This window comes from Sorex fumeus, unplaced genomic scaffold (genome assembly GCF_029834395.1).
Source record: "Sorex fumeus unplaced genomic scaffold, SorFum_2.1 ptg000043l, whole genome shotgun sequence".
Taxonomy (NCBI): Eukaryota; Metazoa; Chordata; class Mammalia; order Eulipotyphla; family Soricidae; genus Sorex; species Sorex fumeus.
The window spans coordinates 37,326,672-37,347,500 of record NW_026606100.1 but is presented as its reverse complement, the minus strand read 5'-3'; the positions used below and the strand labels follow the sequence as shown (position 1 = coordinate 37,347,500).

Genomic DNA, 20,829 nt, shown 5'->3' with positions numbered 1-20,829 from the left:
TCATTCCGTTGAGAGCGAATGGGGCGTCAGGAACGAGGCTGTTTCTCATAAACATTGTCTTCGTAAGATTCAGCTGTAGACCGACATTTCCACACTCACGGTTGAAGTCAGCCAGCATTTGTGCCTCTTGGCTAATGTTTGGTGTTATTAGAACAATGTCATCAGCAAAGCGGAGGTGGTGTAGTTACCGACCATCTATCTTCACTCCCATTCCTTCTCATTCCAGTCGTCGCATGATGTTCTCAAGGGTGGCACTGAAGAGTTTCGGTGAAATGGTTATCACCCTGCCGAACCCCTCTCTTGACATTAATGATTACTTCTTTGTAGAATGGTGAGAATTGTCTAAAAGAAAAAGAAAGAAAAAAGTGATCACCATAGAGGCAGGTCGGGAGGAAGGTGGTCTTTGGGATTGAAACTGGACACATTGGTAGAGAGATGCGGACACTGGTGAAGGAATTGGTACCTGAACATTGTATATGGAAACTTGTACAAAGAAAACTCAGTAATGAGTAAATATGTAGCTTTGTAATTCACAGTGATACAATCAAAACCAAAAAAGAAAAAGAATATTGAATGAGAAATGTGATGTGTGTTATTATTTAACCTTGTCGTGACAACAATTCATGAGAAAGGCTTTCTTTTTAATCATCTGATTTCTTACATTCTTGCATTATGCTATTAAACATTTAATGGGGGCAATTTACTGCTCTTAACCTTTGCTTCCTCATTAGTGATATGAAGATACCTGTAGGGTCTTGCCTTAAGATTAGTGTGAGCTCATATACTCTATATAGTAACCAGTGTAGAGCCTGGCCATTAGGTTCTCAGTAACCGAGAGCAATGAGAACAACCAGGAAATCAGTGATTAGGTGAGGAACTGGTGCCTCTTTATTTTACAGATTTCATTAGTCATCTACTTTGCTAGGATAATTCATGTTTTTTCCCATTAGATCTATTTTTACTATTTTCTCCCCTGCCTTTTTTGATAAAAATAGAAAAATTCTAAAGATAAAGATTCTCTTTTTCAAAGATTTAAATTATCTTGGTCATCCATATGCCATTGTAAAATCTGTGGGATAAACTTACAAAGTTATAAATCTGGAAATGAATAAATAATATTAGCTGATAGGAGGTCATTAAGTTGTCCATGCTTTTTATTATATTCATCAATATGATAAAAAGCCAATGTGCAAAATAGAATGATTAACAAGAATTTTTAAAAATTACCACAGTTGTATTAAACATAGGATGGTGTAATAAAATTGAAAAAAGTCTATTCTTCTGCAGAAAATTTCTTCTGATTGTGGGAATGTTCAATTCTGCCAATAATTCTAAAGTGACTATTCCATGATAACAAAGCAAAGGTTCACCAGGCTTTTTATATTATGTCTACCAGTGAGTTATTGTGCAATTTGTGAATGAATTCTTCGAACTGCTAAATAAAGCATTGTATTAAACTGTTACCCCTTGCTTTTCCTTAAGCATTAATTTATAGAGGGAAGTACTAGTGGCAATAAAATATTATTAAAACCCATTGACTTGTTAACAGTTAAGTAAAGCTGCTTTGATTTAAGGTCAACAAAGCTTTAGTGTTGTGTCCTTAGCACAACAATGCATTTTTCTTAAGAAGAAGGATCTATTATCATAGAAAGTTTTATTTTTGGTAGAAAAAGCATGGTAAATGTTGGAAAACTGTCAGCTGCTAAAATAGTTTTAGCTTCATTTGTCTGGGAATTATTTTCTTAATTCTAATTTAAAATTTCTTTACATTGAATGGAATTCACTACTAGTTATAAGATCCCATTAGTAGGATCTGAATCAATAAAAAATATTTATCACGTGTTAGTGCTAATTCCTCATTGGAATGACCACTTCTCCTGCTAACCAATTTCTATTAATATAAGATTCAGCTCGATTGCTTACCTTCTATGATACTTTACATGGCTCTTTCATGCCAAGCCTACTGTTATGGTTGTCTCTGTCTACCCAAGTATAATTTCTATTTTGTGCTGCCCATAATTCTTGTTTCGAATCTCATAGATAGCAATTTCTCTTCCAAAATAATTAAAAACTAATGAAAAGACTGATCTCATTTGATGAACAAAATGTGCCTTGCTAAAAGTTAGGTATCCTTAGAACTATCTGATGAGTGCTCTTTTTTATTTTTTTGCTTCTATAAGAGGTCTTTCTGTCACACTCAATAGTGCTCAAGGATTACTCTTGACTCTGAACAAGGGTCACTGTTCTACATTTTAAAATTTTAAATTTTAAAAATTTAGAAAGTATAGTGCTTGGTGATAGGTGATGGGAGAGTAAATGTACTGGGAAGTGGGGAAAGAACTGAGAAGGAGAGAGTGACAGCTTACATCTGAGAGAGAATCCAATATGCTTCCAACTTTAGATATTCTCTTTCTTAAACATTCAGGAGGCTCCAAGGAGAGAAGCTGTTCTGTGTGATAAGTGGACTGATTGTATTTACAACATGGGAACCATAGCTTAACCGACTTTTTAATTTATTTCCCCACAGTCCATGACTATGTTGAAGTATAACAACCATTTTCAGGTTATAAAAAACAACCTTGACCAATAGAAAACAGGAGGGACAGTTATACTAAAAACACCAATGCTTTTACGGCTTCAGCCTGAGAGATAGTACAGTGGTAGGGCATTTGCCTTGGGCGCAGCCATCCAGGCCAAGCCGGGTTCAATTCCTCCACCCCTCTCGAAGAGCCTGGCAAGCTACCAAGAGTACCCATGACATACTCAATATGCCAAACACAGTAACAAGTCTCAAAATGGAGACTTTACTGGGCCCGCTCGAGCAAATTGATGAACAACAGGAGGACAGTTTGTTGGTTTTGCTTTTAAGGTATAGAAGCACTTTTTGAATGTTTCTTTCACAAAGTAGGACCCAAAGGGAGAAAGGAAGTATTTCTCTTCTCACAAAAATATACCCTGTGGCAATTGTAAAGACAGAGGACATGGCGTTCTTAGAGGAAACAGCATCACCTGCTGGGCCAGTGATTACTCACCAGGGTCCTATAGACATTTAGAAATTCCATGGAGCTGTAGAAGTGGAAGGCAGCAGAAAATTGGGTTCATTGTGACCAGGATTACTCTTCCCCTTAGAGATCCCAGGTACATTTAGCTAGAGAGAAAGAGACTTTATAGAGGATTACATAAATCAGAGTCAATGAAATTTGCTGCATTATTATTTCCATCTCCACATGTGTACCACAGACTGTTGAAACATACATGATATTTTTTCATAGTTTTCAAACTTTCTTCTATAAAATCTACAGGTGTACAACTTATAAGTTATCATAAAAATCAATAGGTAAGACTTCCTATGTATACCAGAAATCATTCAAAAATAGCAATCATTCGTTGGGAAGTTAGTTCATTGAATTTTAATATATAAAATAGTTTTACTTAAAGAAATTTACTTGCAGAAATGTGAGGGCAGAGAAAGAGAGAAATATATGTTGAGAAGAGAACATGGGCTTCTACAGAGTAGAAAATTCATTTAGTCAATTTAAACAATGCTAAGTTACTCAGGCAATCAGATAGACTGTAAATACAGTGGATTACAGATATCCTTCAGGAGTAGAAGGTAAGTGAAATAAAGAATGTAACTATTTCAAAGAAATTATTTTTGGAGTGACACTGGGATGTCACTCAGTGGTATGTATTTGCATGCCTAACATGTGTCTTATACTGTGCCACCTGCCTACCACTGCAGTAATTAATTATCTAAGTAATGAAATATACTTCTCACGTGTGAATTTTATGCCATATTTAGAGGTATATTGGTGATTTTCCAATTATACCCAAACTTGAAACTCAAGATCTCTAGGAGTAATCAAATGCTAGAAGGAATTTTGAATAATCTCTGAAAATGGCAGCATAGACATGATCTCTCATTGATGTTCTAGAAATTTTATATTGCCTTACCTTCACTGAAAGGCAATTATGTCTTTTTCAGAAGTACCTGAAAGAAAGAAAAGGATGGAGAGACCTAATGGGTAGGCTTCTCTTTTAGCATATTTGTATCCTGGTATATTTACATCAGTATCTTTGTTATCTCCGTGTCATGAATAATTAATTGTCTTAATATATTCAAGGAAATATGCTAAATAATCTATTCAAATATCTAAATATTCCAATAGGTAAGCAGTTTTTATCCAGTCAATTAAGAAAATTGGAAATAAGTACATGTGCATGGTTATGGGTACAAGGCAGAACTAGAATCTGATTCCTGAAACAGACTTATTAATTAGTACGTTATACTGCCTCCAACAGCTCCTGGTTGTTTTAATCTAAGCAATCTTTGTTTCTATCTGAAAATAATGATGGAATTCATCTTCTTACTTGCTTTATGTTTGTCCAGATACAAAATTCTGGATACAGAAATAGTAGACAAAATTACTATGGACTTGTAGTAAGTCCAAAATAGTGGTTGATATAAAACAACTGTATCCATCTGTGACCAGGTACTTCCATCTACCGCAATGCTAGAATGACTACAGATTTTGTTTTTGGTTTGTTTTAATTGTTTTTGGTGGAGGGGGGGGGGGAGGTGATGGTGTTCTCTTTTCCTTTTCAACATAAAGATCAATATCCCATTAATTTAAACAGACATACCCATGTTGTTGTTATTCGCCTATTTAAAGCATCATTTACTACCTCCTTTGATATTCATCATGACTTCCACTTACCTGCACATTCCTATTTGATTTTTTGAGAGTATAGCATCCATATTAGTTTGAGTAACTGAACTCAAACTTTCACCGCAGGAATAACTTACTAGATCTCTATCACAATCTCAAACTTTGTTGAGTTGTCTCATAGTTGAAGACAACTATGTATGTAGTCAGGTGGTTACAGATAAATATATGGTTATGTCTTTATCATCTATTTATAAATTATCTGTATCTATGGCAAGCTACTGAGAGTATGTTGCCCACATGGCAAAGCCTGGCAAGCTTCCTGTGACATATTCAATATGACAAACACAGTAACAACAATTCTTAAAATGGAGACATTACTGGGCCCGGTTTAGCAAATTGATAAACAATGGGAGGACAGTGTGATAGGGTGAGATCATCTATTCTCAATTATAATAATGCCTATATTACTAAATAGCTATATTAGCACTGTAGCACTGTAGCATTGTCCTGTCCATGCAGTTTCTCGAGTGGGCACCAGTATCACCTCTATTGTGAGACTTGTCATTACTGTTTTTGGCTTATTGAATACATCACACAGGCAGCTTGCCAGGGTTTGCTGTGTGGGTGGAATACTCTCGGTAGTTTGCCAGACTCTTTGAGAGGATGGAGGACTCGAACCCAGGACGGCCATGTGCAAGTCAAACATCCTTCCCACTATGCTATATCTCTGACCCATAGCTATATTACTGCCTTAATTTATAACAGTTTGATATTTTCCTGAATTAATATTTCACTTCATTATTTCTCTCACTGGTGTGGTCATCTTTTAACCTATACCTTCTTAACTTTCTGTTTATTCTGGAATTGTAATTTCAAAGGGTATTTTTACAATCATATAGCCTTTATTGCAATGCTCAACTCTCTTTTTGCAGAGGGAGTTATACCTAGAAATTCTGTGTTTATTCCTGGCTCTGAATTACTTCTGGATACATTGGGGGTGTAACCCAGGTTGGTCATGTGCAAAGCAAGAGCCCTAACTACTAGGCTACTGTTCTGGCCCCTTCAATATTTAACTTTTATTCCCATAAAATAACTCCTATTTCTTCTCCTCTGTCATAGACATCAAACAATATGAAGAACCCCTCACCCACCGTCCCCACACACCACCACATTTAATAGCACGGCAAAAATGCTTCTTCTCTGACCTGCTAATCTTTTTTTTTTTGTATAAAAATTAAGCAAATTTTGACTTGGGCAACAAATAAAATTATATAAGTATATCTTTAAAGGCTGGAGCTATGGCACAGTGGTAGGGTGATTGCCTTGCATGCAGCTGGCCTGGCCCAGCCGGTTTCTATTCCTCCGTCCCTCTCGGAAAGCCCAGCAAGCTCCTGAGAGTATCTCTCCCACATGGCAAAGCCTGGCAAGCTCCCTGTGGTGTATTCAATATGCCAAACACAGTAACAACAAGTCTCACAATGGAGACGTTACTGGACCCGCTCAAGCAAATCGATGAACAATGGGAGGACCGTGACCATGATATCTTTAAATTGCTACTGTGAATTAAAAGAATCTTTTATGATTCTTTAAAATCATAATCATAATCATAACTTCTATGATTATGAAGAACATTTTTAAAAGATAACTGACACACACTACTGCTTACAACACTCAGCCTGAGAATTTCTGGCTGATGAAGTAAAATTTAAATTTCTGACCATAAAATTCTCCAAACTTTCCTATTAAATATTTTTATGCATGTTACTAATGTTCTTTACGTCTGACTCTCTGAGCCTTTGTCCCTGTATTTGTCAATACTCTCTCATATCTTTATAATTCCATTTTTATTAGTTATTCGCCCTAACTATAAACAAACTTGACTTTTTCTCCTATGAGAAATTTCTTCCAATGGGATATATATTCAAGCTGTAATTTGAGCTTTCATCTTTTCTGCAATATATTCTTTGCAGGAGAATTTTCTAACTCATTCTACCCTTTCTGTTTTAATATTAATGTTTTAGTTACTGTCACTATAGTTACCATTCTTTTCTCCCTTGTATGACAATTTTTAAAACATATACTATGTATCCAAAGAGTAATTTCTGAGACTTTCATCAGAGCACTTGGATTGATTAGTGTAGCTGATTTTCTAGAAAAAATACTATTTCTGCCATTTTCTGTCTTTCTTTTATTAAATCTTTTTATCTTTCATTATATGGCTTCCTTCCCAGCTTGATTCTATAAACATTACTTGTTGTCTCTTTTCCATAAAGTTGAAATTAATCTAAAATTCCTGCTAAGATAGACATGGCATACTTTAGAACATTTGATATCAGATGTTTAATTTTAATCATTCTACTGAATGGTTCTTTCAAGTATTTATTCATATTTTACTATTGTGTTTTGTGTTTTTTTAATTGATATATAGGAGATCTAGATTATCTAAATGACCACCTTTTTTTCTATGTATGTCTTTCTTGCCTGACTTATTCAATGCAATCCTGTATTTTTCTAAAAAAATCTCTGACATGTGGTTTCTGAGTTATTTTTAAATACCTCAGAAAAGAACTTTTTTTAATTATTATGTTGCACAAATCCATTTCTAATGCCTTTTTCATTGACTTTTAGTATGGTGTTTTATTATGATTAATTCTTCTTAACTGAGGGTGGGTTCTCTCTCTCTTTCTTTCTCTCTCTCTTTCTCTCTCTCTATCTCTCTCTCTCTCTCTCTCTCTCTCTCTCTCTCCTGAATCTTCACAAATCAACATTGTCTGCATCACTTACTAGGGCATTTAGATGTGCACCTTTAGATGTTTGCCCTCCTCTGGCTTTTATCAAGTATTTTGCAGCATTCAGTATTGTGTTCATGAAGTCAAACACAATTTTAGACCTTAAGAAAAATACAGTTTAAGAGAAATAATCCATACAGTGGAGGAAATTGCCCTTTAAGATGATAATCAATTTCAAAAGTTTAGTTCTTCCTAAAAAAATCTGAAATTTGAAGTGAGAAAACTCATATTCCTTTAAATATTTCTCTGATTGCACTATAAAACTCATAGTACAAAGAAATGACTAGATTTCTCTATGTGTGTTATGAATTCTAGTATTTACTGAGTGTTTCACAAGTGCACAAAAATTTTATGTAATAAAAACAGGATACAAAGTAGGATTAATGTAGATGAGATTCCCTCAAAAACAATCCCAACCATGATCTCATCAATTTAACTTTCTACTTCCATGGGGTTTGCAAAGACAGAAATTTAATTTTTCCTGAAGACAAATGTATTAATATCTAATAAAAACAAATTTATATTATGATATCTATAAAATATGTAATATGTAAAAAAAACTTTCTTATTTTAACAAGACAAGTGAATTAAATAGCATTGACTGTGACATAATATAAGAGGTGAATAAAATAAACATTTCAGCTAGAAAAACTATTTGGTTATTAACCTAAAATATTAAATGGACTAATATGTTGAGGAGAGGTCACAGACTTTATTTTTAATATATTATCCTTTCACATATTAGGGTATAAAAGTGTGCATTACCAATGATTTGGAAAAGTAGCAGCTATTTTGATATGAGATACCTTAAAATAAATAAAGGAACATATGGAAGAAATTTAATTTATCTTTTATCTCTATCCCACTACATTCTGATACCCCTAATATTTTGCATGAATTCTGAATGGGATTAGATTATTGACTCCTTAACTCATAATTTGGGTTCTGACATATAACTAAAAAATGTGAACACTACACGTCACAGTGAGTAGCCTAGGAGGTACAATTGAGGTAATGAAACTACTTATGTCTCAATATCTATAAAGATTAACAATTCAACAAACTATGAGTCTTAAATAATTGGTATCCATTTTTTATTCAATATTGAGGGATAGAGGGGGTATGGTGTCTCCAGCAGGTCAATCTGTACCTGTGAGACGAGTGCATCAGCAGCCTGATGGTGCCTTCAGACTTCTAAATACCCCAAAATTGTTGCTTTGCCTTTGGCCAGACACCAACAACTTGGGGCCAAGTTTACTAAGTAAGTAAATGGCCAAAAGTTAGATACGTGGGAGACACACCCACACACCACCTCCGGCTCAGCTATATCATTGGAGGCAAGGCCTCTCTAGTTCCTGATCAAACTACTTAATGCCATGATCCCAAAGACTCAGAAACAAATCTCAGAACCCAGTGGCTTTTGGCAGAAATCCCTCCAAATTTAATTGTTAAAATTTCAGAATTCCAAAACCGTGCGGCCACTATTGTGACCGCATGACATCATATGTTATTCATAATCAGCAATAGAAAACAAATAGTCTATGGTTACCTTTTTGGCAGATCTGAGTGTTGGGGTAAAATTCCAAATAATAATGGTGGGTTTGGTGTCAAAATATTGAATGCAATCAAATTAGAGACAGAGTAATGTGGAAATCATCTGCCCCACAGGTAGGTGGAAGATGTGGGGTGAGGGGTATATTGGGGTTTTGGTGGTGGAAAATTTGCACTGGTGAAAGGACAGGTGTTTCATCATTGTAAGACCGAGACTTAAACCCAAAAGCTTTGTAACTGCTATCATGGTGATTCAGTAAATAAATTTATAAAAACTAAAAATAAAAAGTAAGGTGGAGTTCATGCCCAATTCAATCAGCTTAATCAATGGCTGAATAAATAGCAATACTTCTATATTAAAAAAAAATACTGAGGGATAGAGAGAGAAGTATTCATAAGTATGAAAGTATACAGAGTATTGTCCTGAAGACATCTTTTGAGTCTTACATATAACTATTTGTGTTTCCTTCCTTTTTCTAAGTACATTTTAATCTAAATTTCCAACTCTTAACCAACTGTCACGCTAATTATGGGCTTTTACACTTTTAACTTATTGCTTCTTAAAATTAACTCCATTAAAATGTATAGTTATATCCATAGAAATAAATAGTCAATCATATATAATAAAATTAACACTATAATAGCACTGTAGCACTGTCCTCCCATTGTTCATTGATTTGCTCAAGCAGGCTCAGTAACGTCTCCATTATGAGATTTGTTGTTACTGTGTTTGTCATATTGAATACATCACAGGTGCCTTGCCAGGTTTTGCTGAGCAGGTGAGATACTCTCGGTAGCTTGCTGTGCTCTCCTAGAGGGGCAGAGGAATCAAACATGGGTCAACCGGGTTAGAAGCATGCAAGACAAATGCTCTACCCGCTGTTCTATAACTCCAGTCCAAGACTATAATGCACCTGATAAACTGATACTCATCTGAATACTTTGTTCTTTTGTTCCTGGATTGTTAAAGTATCATATTTTGTATACATTTCTATCAGTTCACATAGCTTTTTTTTTATTTGGTTTATCCTCTGTGATGCTCAGGGCTTACTTCTGACTCTGCAGTCTTCTGGTGGTTCTGGGGGTTCCAAATGGGTGCCAAGGATAAATCCAGGTAGAACACATACAAGGCAAGCACCATAACCACATTAATATCTCTGTTGTCTAATTCACATGATTTTCAGGGGCATCATAAACAACAGATGAAGTCACAGGCATTGAAGTTAGAATCACCAATATAAGTACAGGACCTTCCAAATTTTTCAGTCTCAAAGAATCTTGTTAAGTTTCTTTTAACTTTAGTTTTTTCACATTTAAATGGGAATAGTATAAAGTTAATTTAAAGAACGAAGAGATAATACGTTGGAACATATATCGTTGGATGGAGAAATAGTACAGCGGGTAGAGCACTTGCCTTGCACCTGACCAACTAGGGTTTGATCTTCAGCTTCACATATGATCCCTCATGCCCCATTTGGATTGATCCATAAACACAGAGTCAATAGTAAACCCTAAGCACCATGGTGTGGACCTTACTTTCCCACAAAAATAAACAAAAAGAAAATATAGCACAGTAACACACATAAGAACAACTACAATACATGCTAGACATTTTATTATTTTTATTATTTTATTTCTATTAACCCGTATGATCCTCATGAATAAAATTAGCTGAATTTTTATACAGTGCTTATAATATGCTTAGTTCAGATTAAGTACTAATTTGTTTTTAGTTGATTTATTCATAGTAGTAGTAACAATAATTATAACAGTAATTATGACAACAACTAGAATTATTAAGTAATAACTTATTGCCAAGTATGTTTTACATGCATTTAATCAACCAATCAATAAATTGAGAAAATAGGCTATTCCTTGGGGTAATTAACTTGCAATTGTGTTTTGTGAAATGTTAACATTTTTAAAATAAGATTTTATTTAGCATAGGAACGAAATTGACTTCTGGTTGAAAAGACCTCCAAGCAGCACTTTTTTACTGTATAAATTGCAACATTCTAGAATTAGATCTGTCTTAGTCTCTGTAATCTAAATTGTGAGATATCGAGCACAGTTAATTATCGGTAAACTACTGAGCTTTCTACACTGCTTTCCAGTGACCCACCTTTGTACTGTGTATGTTTTCTGATATAAAATTCGGTCAGCTACTACCATATTTGAAATTGGATGTCATGTTACCTAATGTCCAAACTTAAAACCTTAGTTTTAAACTCTAATATCTTTCCTTTTTAAAAAATCTAAAGCATTTGAGCAAATGTATCTGTCAACTAAGAAGATTAAATTAACATGGAAATAAAAATAACATAAAACACTATTCAGCTCCAATTAGAATATATCCAAAAATTTTCTTTAAAAAATAAATCTCTGTACTTCCCTGGTAGGGAATATATCATAACCATGAAGGTGACTTCCCAGGGTGAGGCTAGTACATTGCACTCTGGATGTGCTGACCCTTGTGATTTACCCAAATGTGGGAAACTCAAAGGGCATAATTTGTAGTGGGAAACTGCACTTGCACTTATAAGTAAACAAATCAATTAGTAAATAAATTTCTAGGAGCTTGGAGAGTCAGTATAGAAGTTAGGACTCTTACCTTGCCTGCAGTCAACCTTGTTTGATTTCAGTCACCCCGTTTAGTCCCGGAGCCCTGCCAGAAGTGATCCCTGAATGCAGAGTCAGGAGAAATCTGTAAGTACTACACAGCATAGCTCCCAGATCTTAAATAAATAAACAATAAATAAACAAGTAAATTTTGGGTTCATGTTAAGTTTTTTTTTTCTTACATTAAGTCATGAATTGCTCTCTCCCTGTAAGAACATAACACATGGACAAAATTTACTCATAATCAGACACAAGCTTTCTTGGAGTTGTTGTATTCTGCTCATCAAAAAGTTGTATCATCTGTTTTCTGGATATAAATAATATCAAAACTTTATTTTTTCTGATGCTAAAATTGGTTTTGACAAAATATCATCCTCACTGACAAATGGTTAGTGAGAAAAGTCTAAAATATTTTAATATAAATTTATTTTTATTCACCATAAAGTTCAAAATTATTCATGACTAGATTTTAGGCATATAATTTATGACACTCATCCCTTCACCAGTGTACACTTCCCTCCACCAATGCACCCCCCCCTACTTCCCCATACTTGCCTCCCTCCCACTTGTCTGCTTCTATGAGAGAATTTAAAAAAAATACATAAGTTTTTCATTGTAGTTCAATAAGAAAATGTTGACATTCAAGAAAACAGGATTTGGCTTCATTCTAAGTAGGAGCAATTCTATTTCAGCACTGTAGTACTGGAGCACTTTTCTCCTGTTGTTCATTGACTTACTCGAGGGGGCACCAGTAAGGTCTCCATTGTGAGACTTGTTGTTACTATTTTGGGCATATCAAATACGCCATGGGGAGCATGCTAGGCTCTGCCCTGCAGCCAGGATATTCTCGGTAGCTTGCCGTACTCTCCCTACGTGCTGTCACTCTAGCCCTCAACTTCAACATCAGTTGGTAATCTTAAGTTAATCATAAGTCTACAAAAACAGGGCTTTATGTGATATCAGGAGATAGCAATACTAATTTGACTTCATTGTATTAGGGTTAAATACTATAGAATCAGACTATCATGTTTAATGCATAGGTAAATTGGCAGAATAAACTGTCATTATTAGAATAAAGTCTTTCCAGTTAAAAAGAGAAACCAAGAATGGAGTCTATTGGAACTGGGATCATACCCTACTGTGGATGTGTGTGTGTCTGTGTGTCTGTGTGTTTGTGTGTCTGTGTCTGTGTGTCTGTATCTGTACGTGTGTGCACATGTATGTTTCCAGAATACATTGTCTTGTTTAACTTTCAACTCATTATATTTTTGTGGTTCATCCATTAGTGAATGAAATAGAAAAGCTAGTTACATTTACTCAATAATGCAGAAATAATAAATGACTCTAGTCTAATCCATGAACAGGCTATATGTTTCCATCTCTTTGTGTCCTCTTTTATTTCTTTGAGTAGTTGTTTACAATCTTTGTCGAAGTCTTTCACCTCTTTTGTTAAGTTTATTCCCAGGTAATTGATTTTCTGAGGAGCAATTGTGAATGGGATTGATTTTCCTTTTAATTTCCTCTATAGAACTTCTTTATTTGCATATAGAAATGTCTTAGATTTTGACACATTGATTTTGTAATTTGCCACTTTACAAGTGTATTGTTTCTAGGAACTTTATTTTTGTAGTCTTAGGGTTTTCTAGATATCCTATCATACTCTCTGCAAATGGTAAGAGATTGACTTCAGTTTGTTTAATATTTCTTTTTGGGACTTGCAATACTATATTGAATAGTAGTAGTAAGAATAGACAACCTTGTTTTGTGCCTGATCTTAAGGGGAAAACTCTGAATTTATAATCATTGAGATTGTTTGCTGTGGTCTTGTGGTAAATGGCTTTAAGTATGTGGAGGAAAGTACCTTCAATGCTAATTTTAAGAGGACTTTTCAAAATTATGAATGCGTTGTAAAGACTAATATGATCAAAGAAAAATCTTTCCCAAAGTATCATATGAATTCACTTCAGTATCTATAAAAATACTCATTCGTTAAAGACATAGGTAAACTGCTTCTAAGTTTTATATGAAGTAATCAACCCCAAATAGACTAAGCAAACTCCACAATAAAGCTATAGTGATCAAATATTGGCTGCTGGAATAAGAACAAAAGAATGAAATAAAATTGAGAAGTCAGAGACAGTTCCTCAAGGTTATGGGCAATTCATCTTCAACAAATGAGGAAAAAGTATAAAGTGGAGCAAAGAAAACCTCTTCAACAAAAGGTTTAATCAAAATGGCTGGTAACATGCATTAAAAAGTATTTAATCCTTTTCTAGCACAATACACAAAAGTCAAATTAAAGTAGACTAAATATCTGTAAATCAGGCCTCGATGCCTCAATGATATTGAGGACAACTTTGCTAGAACAATTCATGATATTGAATCTAGAGTTATCTTTAATGATGTATTACAGAACAAGAAAACAGAAGCATAATAAACAAATGATGTTATAGTCACCTATGAAGCTACTGCAAAAGAAATATTGATCAGAATAAAAAGTCATCCAAAAGTCTGGGAATATTTTCCCACAATTATAAAGTTTACATACAAGATATATAAACCATTGATTAATTTCAAAAGAAAAATATCCCAAAACTGGGCAAACACTTGAACAGAAACTTCCTCAAAGAAGATATAAAGGTGACCAAAAATGTATAAGAAAAATGAGCTGCATCACTTATCAACAAGAAAATGCAAATTAAAATAACAATGAGATATCTCACAACTGTGAGGCTGGCACACATAACAATGAACAAAAATACGGGTGTTAGGATGGGTGTGGGAGGTGAAAGGGACCTCACTCACTGTTGGTGGAAATTCCAACTGGCCCAGCCTTGTTGGAAAATAATATAAACACTTCTCAAAAAAAAACCCAACGGAGCTAGCTTTCATATGATCCAGCAATTACACTTCTTAGCATCTACCTCAACAGCACCAAAACTATCCAGAAAAATATATTTGCACTTCTATGTTCATTGCAGCACTTACAATGTCAAAAATCTTGAAACAACACAAATGTCTAAGCCCGGATGATTGGATAAAGAAACTGTGGTACATATACATAATGAATACTTCTCCACTAAGTGAGAAGTTGAAATTGCGTAATTTGCTGCTATGTAGATGGATCCATTGCACTTACTGAGTGAAGTTAGTCAAAAGGGAAGAAACAGATACAGAATGATCTCTCACCCATGCAGGATATAAATAATCATAGGACAGGTATAGCAAATGCCAAAATGCAATAAAAACTGAGAAACTAATCTTTAGTAGGAAGCTTACCAAGGCTTATAAGGAGATTTGTGGAAACAGTGGTGGAGGGAACAAGACAGTCTGTTTGACAGCATAGTGTTGGGGTGTTTAATACATGAAACTTGACCATTAACAGTATTATAAATCACTGTGCCAAAATTGTTTTAAAAGCCATAAAACATACACATATGAATACCTAATGGACAAACAATAAGAAAAATAAATAAGTCTTCACCACTGTGTTAAGAAGAAACTAATTGCAATGCCTTCTTGAATTAATAAGTCTACACTTAAGCAAATCAACCATATAAAACTTAGAATTGAAAATTCATCTTTAGTGATAAGAAGGTAGACAGAGAAATAGAATGATAGACAGATTACACTGCTTATCATCATGATAGTAATCATGAAGGTAATCATAATGGAGTGTTCATTAACTTAGATGATATACTTTTCGTTTTACAGACTATATAAACTTTATTTAGTCTTCATAATCAACTTTAAAATAAAATGTGATATTAATTCATAGTCTATGGAATAAAATTTTAAATTAAAGAAAAGTGAAATAATTTTCTAAATTTCTAGTTTCACAGAATTCCTAGGTATCAAGAAAGATATAGCAGTGATAAAGTAACATAAAATGTAGAGCCCTAAATCCAATAGCTTTGACTCTGGGGAAGAAAATAATGCCCACAAGTCTCACGAATTTCTGCAGTTTTCCCTTCAAAGTAGTATAAATCTTCCCAGTGAATCTTCCAAAGACAAACCATTCAAAACCAAATCTAAGAGAAGTATGTTCTAGGAATCCAAGTGCCTAAGGCTATGATGACAAAACCTGACTCATTCTGATTTTTTTTCTTGGTGATATCTAACATTTAATATACAATGCAACTCTAATTTTAAATTCAGGGATACCTGTAGTGAAAAAAATTCTGTTTGAGTTCATCTAAACTTAAAGTTTACGTAAAACCTTGTCATCATAGAACAATGAGTTAAACACCTGCCCAACTATCTTCTTCTATTTTTTATGTACTCTTTTGATACCTCTGCAACAAAAAACTTCATGCAGTTTTTGAAAGAATTTGTAAGATCTCTAGTTGATATGTGATCATTTCTCAGAGCAAAACATAGAACACATGTTATCAAGTAACAATATTCCTCAGTTTACTAATTCCTCCAACAAGTGATTCCAAAATAATATGCAAATTACTTTTCCAATTAATCTTCCTTGCTGCTGCTACTGTTCCCATTAAGAGGCATGTTAGAAGTTAACTTTATCTCACTACCAAAATTATAGCAGCCAAATATTAATAGATATTGCCGGTCAATATAATATCTGGCACAAATGTTGCTATATAATGAATCTGAGGAAAAGAGGTAACATCTTTTTTTTGCATGTTGCAGCATTGGCAATCAGATTTGATGGAAAAATGAGTTGTTTTCCCTGGGACTGGAAGCAGCAGAATTCAAGTATTCATATATCAATAAATACTTAATAAGAAGTATTGTATCTATCATTAAATAATCATAATAATTATTCTTCATTGAGACTGGAGTACCTTGTGTACTACAGTTGAGTAAATCACTGCACTTGACGGTTTTCTGTTTTACTCCAAAAAAGCTGTGCCTATAAATAATGCAAACTGTTGGTTGTCACACAGCTCATATCATTAGTAGAAAGAATATTTATAGAACCCTACGCAGACTTAACATAGCAGGTAAAGGATGAAAGGAAGACAACAAAGGTGGGGATGAAAACATAGGAAAGGTAAATAGAAAATAATGAAATTAAGGAAATAAAAATATCTCTCTGATCACACATAAGTATTCTTTTTATACCTGAAAAATATGACTTTCATTTTTGATGAAAGATATGTCCTAAGTTCTAGAATTAACAGTTGTTTTGGTGATGTCCAAAATTCTGTTGAAATCAATATAAAGAAAAATATGTAGTTAAATGCTGATACTTTGAACTATATTCAGCTATAACTTTCTTATTAATTTATAATAATATATAAATATATTATTAACTTAAAGAATATGTGAGGATCTAGACTTCTGTTAGTATGATTCTATTTTTAATTTTTTTAATTGTTTAATGAATCACTGTGAGATAAAGTTACAGACTTACACAGTTTCATGCTTACATTTCAGTCACACAATGATTGAGTACCGATTCCTCCATCAGTACCTATTCTTCACCACCAATGTTCCCAGTATGCCTGCCCTCACCCCACCCCCATCCCGGAACTGCCAATTCCCTTTTACTCTTTCTCTCCTTTAGGGTGTTGTGGTCTGCAATGTGTGTATTAAGTGGCCATCATGTTCGGTCTATAGAGTATGATTCTATTATAGAACAGACTCTAATTTATTGAAAATCTAGTCTGACATATTGATTTCATATGTAAGTATTTTTAAATGTGACTTATATTTCAAAATGATTTCTTCAATTATGGAAAGCATACTTAGTTGCTAGACAGAAAAGAAATAGGAATAAAGAACTCAACTCTCACAGGAAACTTTCCTGAAAGATCCACTAAACAACTTCAAGTATTTTACTGATCACAAAGTAAATTAATGGAGAATTAAAACTGACTAATTTAATGGGGATATTACTATATTTAATAATCTTATTCTGTCCCTTCCCACTGTATAGGTTAATTTATTATTTTTGACCAATGCATTTTTAATAGTTAAATGTATCAAAGGAAAGTTATATACAGTTGGTGGGTAGAGAGGAAGACTGACATCAATCTTCATATGACCTTTACTTTTTAAAATTTTTTTATACTTTTGTCTACCATAATATTTCTCATTAGTTTGAGTCCCACTTTGTTAAATTATGATAAATTTTTCTAGATTTCTTTAATTACATCTTGAATGACTGTGATTGGGGTCACATTCACTTGGGCTCTTGGGCTCAGACTTGGCTAGATCTTTTGTCATACCATTATGCAACCCACTTCAATTGCAATCAAATCTGAGGGAAAATTCATCTGTATATTACTTATATTGCTTAAATTCAATATAAGACAAAAGAAATGGGATTCTAAATTTTTAAGTTAAAAAATTACAGACATTATCCAAAATGTTAAAATTTTTATTTAAAAAAATTCTGGAGCAATAGCACAGCAGTAGGGCATTTGCCTTGCATGCAGCCAATATGGCCAACCTGAGTTCGATTCCTCTGCCCCTCTCGGAGAGCCCGGCAAGCTGCTGAGAGTATCTCGTCCGCACGGCAGAGCCTGGCAAGCTACCCGTGATGTGTTCGATATGCCAAACACAGTAACAACAAAGTCTCCAATGGAGATATTACTGGACCCGCTCGTGCAAATTGATGAACAATGGGAGGACTCTTTCTTGTACATTTATTTCATATAATTTATATTTTATGATTAAAAATCAGTATGTGATATAAGTATTGATAATTTCATAGTGATCAAGAAGTGCATTCACTAGGTAAATCTTATAATTCCAAGGTAACACTCCTTAATGATATAATTTAAGACTATGTACAGAAAATTAAAACCCAAATATATAGTAAAATAGACATATATATATAAACACTAATAGAAAACTTTTTTACCAAAAAATTTTAACTTTAACAAAATCAATGAAACTAGTAGATCTAAATTACTCTGACCCATGTCCAACTGTTGGTTTACTAAACAAGTCTATTTTATCTATCTTCTTTACTAATTGGTTTAAGATCATTATTTTTCCTATGAAAATCATCCTTGGAGAATAATTCTTTTAACTTTTAAGTAGAGAGGAAACTAGAATTTAAAAGTTTCTATGGTTATGCTCAAAATTAATATAAAATACATTGGAAATCTTTCATCTATAAAAGCAATTACCTCAAAATGCTGAGTGATTCTTATAAATATGTTTTGGTCTTGTAACTCATGTTAAAGTTACAATTTGAGATGGAGTTTTCTCATTTGGCAAGGCTATGTGCAATATTCAGTTGCAGAAAATGTCTCTTTTCTGAGGCAACTGGAAACCATTTTTGCAAACTTACCTTACATATAAGAATTTGTACTGAGATTAATGTCTCAGGATATAAAAGGATATAAAATATAGAAATAGTTGTCTCCTCTGCCTAATATATATCTTTTGATAAGGTTACTAAGCTGAAATTATTTAATAGCAGATATTGTGTAACTAATTCTGCACCTTCTTTCTGATCACAGGAATAGGTAACTGCATCCATTGGAAATTATTTCTAACATAGTTTTTCTCCATCTCTGCTGGAGGGCACTTAAAATTATTTTAAGAAGCATCTTTGCTGCAACATTAATCATAGGATATGAAATGACTAAGTTTTAACATTTCTTGTCTGAATTTTTTGCTCGTTCTTTATTGCAAGTATTTCAGTTATATTTATATTTGTGAGGTAGCTGCAAACTTTGACCAATGTCTAAAAACCATTCAGGTTTGGGATGGAGAAGGATTTTCCAATTTTCTTATTTGATCAGCTTCTAATGTGGTTGTCTGAAATTCCAAGAGCAAGAATTTATTATCATAAATTCATGCAGTTATGAATAAATATTAACATCAATTACCAGGTACCATGTAAAGTGCACACATAAATAACCCCAAATTGATGAGATCTAACCCGAAGGAAACTTCAGGTTAATATGTACAAAGTCTGTTCATGCATGCTCACTCACTTTACTGAGTTCTACAGATGTAGAAAAAAAGTGAGAGTCTGCATTTAAGTTGTTTTTATCTAGAGACATGGTGCAGAGGGTAACCTTTGCCTTGCATGCTGCTCACCCAGGTTTAATAGAAGGATTTCATGTGTTTCTCCAACCCAGCAGGAATGATCCCTAATCACATAGATAGGAGTAAACTCTGAGCACATGGAATATCCCAAACCCCATTGCCCAAATTAAAACGTTAAATGCCTTGCAAGTGTATTTCCCATGACTTGGTATCAAATTGCAGCAATGAAACCTCAGCATCTAAATTTTAAACTGTCTGCTTCAAAAACTGTGTCTGTTACACCACTGTATCCTACCACAGTCTTTTGGATTCAATATCTCTTTTAAGCTTCCTTTTATAGATCCTGGAGTAGGGTGGCCTTCACCCGTTTTTCACTCCAAACAATCACAATTTGTACCTGAATATGGGGGTAAGTAAAGGTCAGTTACCTGATTAATTTAGATTATATACTGTCCTTCCTTTGTTCATCGATTTGCTCGAGCGGGCCCAGTAGCAACTCCATTTTGAAACTTGATTTTACTGTGTTTGGCATATTCAATACAACATGGGTAGCTTGCCAGGCTTTGCTGTGTGGGCAAGATACTCTTGATAACTTGCCGGGCTCTCAGAGAGAGGCAGGAGGAACTGAACCTGGCTCAGCCGGGTTGAGTGTGTGCAAGGCAAATGCCCTACCTCTGTGCTATCGCTACAGACCAGATTATATACAAACATATGCATATGCATATATATAACATTTTACATACTTGTATGTGTATATGTCTTCAAACTATAATGCTGCAGTGTACATGCCAAATTGAGAATCCAAACATAATACCCAAGCATATCCAAACTGATAAGTGAATTTATCTACAATTTACTCTTGAATATCTAATTCCCACCATGGCTACATTTGGAGACATGGCTTTTAAGACAACAATTAAAATCATGAAATAAAATCATCTGAGTGGCCCTAACCCAATAGGTGTTCTCTAAGATGAGAAGACAGCAAGGATGTACCTGCACAAAGAGAGTTTACCTGGGATGCTTCAGTGATTATCCCAGACCCCTCTACCCATCATGGGTTCACTATTTGACAATTGACAGGCTTATCCTGCCAATTGTTGTTAAGCGATGCGGATTCCAAATATTAGCAGAGATCACAAGATCTGCCTCACAGATCAGTCAAATCTATTAGCTAGTGCAGAATGGATTTTTATTTGCTACTCGTTTCCATCATATGCCCC

The 20,829-nt window shown here is 34.1% G+C and overlaps 1 non-coding gene across 1 annotated transcript; it reads left to right on the top strand.

Moving 5' to 3' along the window:
• Positions 1-11,394: 11,394 nt before the first annotated feature.
• LOC130029986 (U1 spliceosomal RNA) lies at positions 11,395-11,553 on the top strand. The gene has a single exon (XR_008793429.1). It is a non-coding gene; the product is annotated as a U1 spliceosomal RNA (small nuclear RNA).
• The last annotated feature ends 9,276 nt before the right edge of the window (positions 11,554-20,829 follow it).